Here is a 5,121-nt window from a genome sequence, read left to right as displayed (position 1 = left end):
ACTACCAACATCTGCACGAGGAGGTGGCAACATTGTTGAAAAATGGCCATCTAAGAGAGTTCTTAAGCAACCGGGCTAAAAACAATTACTGCCACAGCAGGGACAATGCAGAGACCTCGAAGATAGGTGAAGACCCTCCCCGGCTAACCATCAACATGACTTTTGGGGGAAATGAGATCAATGGAGTAACCTTCCCGGCTACAAAAAAGACAAAGGTATCAGTGACTCATAGTAAGAGACTCCGGAAAGTCACCGAGGACAACATCAGCTTCACAAAAGAAAATACCGATGGACTTCTGCTTCTGCACAACAACACCCTAGTAATTTCTTTTAATGTTCTAGATTTTAAAACTAAACGTGTTTTGGTGGACCTAGGAAGTTCAGCCAATATCATTTGATGGAGAGTGCTGGAGCAAGCCAAGATAACCATAAGTATCATTCCGGCAACAAAACTTCTCGCCGGGTTCAACTTAGTCAGTGTGAACCCTAGTGGAGATCTTGCTGCCTACGAATGTCGAAGCGGTCATGAATACTACCTTGTTTGAAGTAGTAGATGGCTACATGGGCTACAATATAATTCTTGGCAGACCATGGCTACACGAGATGAAGGTTGTACCATCAACATATCACCAACTTCTGAAATTCCCAACTACAGAGGGAATCAGACAAATAAGAGGAGATCAACCAGCGATAAGGGAAATGAATGCGGTCTCGGTTTCCATTAGTAAAGGAAAGAAGCGCACAACATGGCAGTTACAGAAAGCGGTGCCTGATGCTGAACCAAACAAAGATGACAAAGGGGAGGAGTAATCAGAATCCCACCAGATACCAAGGTATTGTCACGACCCCAACCCCGGTCATGATGGCGCCCAACACACTGCTAGGCAAGCCCGACCATTCAACAACATTATCCCAAATTCTTATTCATATTATAGATAAATATCACAGAGAATTTACTAAGTCATCACTTTCAAGTGTATAATTAATAATAAAATTTGCGAAAATTCAACTAAAATACCATACCATAGCCCAATAAAATCCGGTGTCACGAATATGAGCCTCTAATACAGAATATTCACCTATTACAAGTCTGTCTAGGAAAAATACGGAATAAAAGATAGAGATAGAGGGGAGAGATCAAGGCTGTGAACTCCATGCAGCTACCTCAATACTCCCGGATACTGCCTGCTCAGCTAAACAATTCCTCACTTAGCCTGTGGTGTACCTGGATCTGTACGCAAGGTGCAGGGAGTAATGTGAGTACTCCAACCCAGTGAGTAATAAACATAAATAAAGGTTGAGAATAAGAAATCGTGAAAAAATACAAAGTAAACTATAACTGGCAGTTTAGAAGAACAAATAGTGAAGTAACAAGTCAATTAAATCAGAGTACCAAATACTGAGACAGGTATAACCGATAAAAAAACAAATGCATGAGTGCAATGCAATGCATATGATGGTACACTCTAGTACCCACTGCGGCGTGCAGCCCGAGCCATCCATTTATTTATCGTCGACGACGCTCATTGGGTGTGTGTGCAGACTCCGGAGGGGCTCCTACAGCCCAAGCGCAATATTAAGCCATCTCGTGGCATCAAATCTAGGCCCTCGGCCTCATATCAATCTCAGTATAATCACCCAGGCTCTCGGCCTCAATATCAATGTAATCAACCAGGCTCTCGGCCTCAATATCAATGTAATCAACCAGGCTCTCGGCCTCAATATCAATATAACACTGCTGCGACGCGCAACCTGATCCATGCTCAGTCCAGAAATCATCATAAGCCCCTTGGGCATTTGAAAAATAGTAGTTCTCAGCCCGAAATATCATTTAGAAATATCATTTAAGTTTTCAAATCTTAGAAAGATGGCTGAGTTTGCAAAACAGTATTTAAAACCTTGGACTGAGGTCAAATGATATGCAAAATATGCGAAAGCAGTGATATCAATCCCTGAAGGATTCAAATAATTGGCAAGAAGCCCAAATGTAACAATTAAATCCAAGTAAGGATGATTCTCAATTTAGTTCAAGTAGAAAACACGGTAAAAATATCTCTCGGGACGGACCAAGTCACAATCCCCAACGGTGCTCTACCCCACGCCCATTATCCGGCGTGCAAGTCACCTCAATATAGCGTTACAATATGAAATTCCGGGGTTTCAAACCCTCAGGACATCATTTACATCAATTACTCACCTCGAACCGGCTACTTCTTTAGCTCGCGACGCCTTTGCCCCTCGAATTGGCCTCCACGTGCGTCGAATTTATCTAAAATCAGAACAAATATGTCATAATATGATAAGGGAACAAATCCCAATCAAAACAATCGAAAAATACCAAAATTCTCGAAATTAGAAAAAACCCGAGCAAAATACTACTCCACAATAGGGCTGTGCACGAATCGGATCGGATCGGATTTAGCACATTTCGGATTCGAATTTCGGATTTCGGATTCTAGAAAATTCAATCCGAATCCGATCCGAATTATATCGGATTGGATCGAATTTTAAAGTTTGGATCGGATCGGATTTCGGATCGTATTATTATGCCTCAAAGTTGCAAACTAATATGTATATTTTCTCTCTAAAAGAGGTAATACATTAAGAAAAATTCATGTTTATGCAATTATGAGAGTACTATGGTGCCAATATAGTTAAATCTAGCAATTGTAAAGGTAATAACTTGGAGGAAGATGTAAAGGAAGTAAACTATCCGATATTAAAGTGTAGTATTTATACATTGCCTAATAATTTCGGATTTCGGATCGGATTAAAATATACCAATCCGAATCCGATCCAAAATTCGAAATTTTAATAAATACAATCCGAAATCCGATCCAATTCGAAATCCAAAATTCGAAATTGAATGGATCGGTTCGGATTTCGGATATCCGATCCGAATGAACAGCCCTACTCCACAATGCCTTTTCCTCTCAAATCGACCTCCGAATGCCTCGAATCTAGCCACAATAATTCGATTCAATCAATAAAAAATATAGGAATTAATTCCATATGGAATTCTACACTTTCCATTAAAAATCCTAAATTGCACTCAAAATTCGACCGTGGGGCCCGCGTCTCGGAATCCGGCGAAACTTATAAAATCCGACAACCCATTCCGATACGAGTTCAACCATACCAAAATTATCAAATTCCGACAACAACTCGACCTCCAAATCTTAAGTTTTCATTTTTTGGAAGATTTTGCAAAAATCTTGATTTCTTCCATTTAAATCCGAATTAAACGATGAAAATAACTATGTATTTATGTAATATAAACACTTTCGAGTATATGACACTTACTTGAGTTGAAATCGTGAAGAACACCTCAAAATCGTCCAAGAACCGAGCTCCAAAAATCCCAAAACGAAAATGAAGAAATCAGCATTTTTGGTCCTTAAGTTTCTGTCCGCCTGTCACTAAAAGTCCAGTTTCGTCACTAAAAGTCGTCACTAAAAGTCCACCAGAGACAGCTTTACCAGCCATATTCAATCGATCATAACTTTATGTACCAATGTCCGAATGACAAATGGTTTAAATTTCTGGAAACAAGAATACAAGGGCTACAACTTTCATGTTTTATACAGTTTCCGATTCCATGTATATTTTGAGATATAAGCTTCCATATTAGCCTCCTCGCATCAGAAATTTCTGGGAAATTTCAAAACAGCTTTACTAACCCTTATTCAATCGATCATAACTTTCTATACAAATATCCAAATGACAAATGGTTTATATTTCTGGAAACTAGAATACAAGGGCTACAACTTTCATGTTTTATACATTTTCTGATTCCTTATAGATTACGAGATATAAGATTCCAAATTATGCTCCTCGCATCAAAATTTTCGAACCTTGCTGTCAAAAATCCAGCAAGTTAAATTGGCCTAAAAATGGCCCGAAACCATTCCGAAACTCACCCGATCCCCTCGGGACTCTAACCAAGTATGCCAAAATGTCTTAAAACATCATCCAAATTTCTCCAATCATCAAAACACCTCAACTAACACTAAAATCATCGAATTACATCGAATTCAAGCCTAAGTTCTTTTAAAACTTCCAAAACACGCATTCGATCAAAAACCCAACAAAACCATGTCCGAATGACCTGAAATTTTGCACACACATCACAAATGACATAACGAAGCTATAACAAGTTCGGAATTCCATTCCTACCCTCGGATCAAAATCTCACCTATCAACTGGAATTCGCCAAAATACTAACTTCGCCAATTCAAGCCTAATTCTACACTAGACCTCCAAAATTACTTCCGATCACACTCCTAAGTCACAAATCATCTCCCGGAGCTAACCGAACCGTCGGAATTCACATCCGATCCCTCTAACTCATAAGTCAACGTTCGGTTGACCTTTTCAACTTAAGCCTTCTTAAAAGAGACTAAGTGTCTCAATTCTTTTCAAAACCTTTCCGAATCAACTCGTTCACACCCAACACTGATAATGAATCATAAAGAAATAGGAAATGGGGAAAACGGGGCGGTAACTCACGAGACGACGGGTCGGGTCGTCACATCCTCCCCAACTTAAATAAACGCTCGTCCTCGAGCGTACCCAGAGTTGTCCTAGAAGCCAACCAATAGCTGAACGACTTTACCAAGAATATACCCGTGGGTGATCCCACACTACCCTATCTCGCATAGGTCCGATAACACAACATAGTTGAAATTTCACAATTCATCTAGTCCATAAACCATAGAACCACACTGCACCTTCCGAAATCATACACAAGATTATAACTTCACATCCATACTTAGAATAAGCCCGAACCAGCTGTAATACATACTTGCAACATCAGGTGCAATTATCTGATATACCACATAACTCAAACACTCGAAACGATAATTTCTATTCACAGTAGCTGCACATAATAATCGAATATCGATAGGAAACCTCTTAACAACTAAAACCTCATACCAACACTTTCACATACTGCCAATGATAAAGGAAACACACAATAAATCATAACCATTTCCTATGTCAACCATTCATGAAGTCATTTCTCTTCTGGTAATTACCATAGCAAATTTTGAACTGAACCTCAATATTTACCCATCACACATACTGAAATCGAATCTGTTCGCATTCATTAATGATTTCAAC

The sequence above is a fragment of the Nicotiana tabacum genome, chromosome 7 (genome assembly GCF_000715075.1).
Source record: "Nicotiana tabacum cultivar K326 chromosome 7, ASM71507v2, whole genome shotgun sequence".
NCBI lineage: Eukaryota > Viridiplantae > Streptophyta > Magnoliopsida > Solanales > Solanaceae > Nicotiana > Nicotiana tabacum.
Note: the sequence above shows the minus strand (reverse complement) of the source record.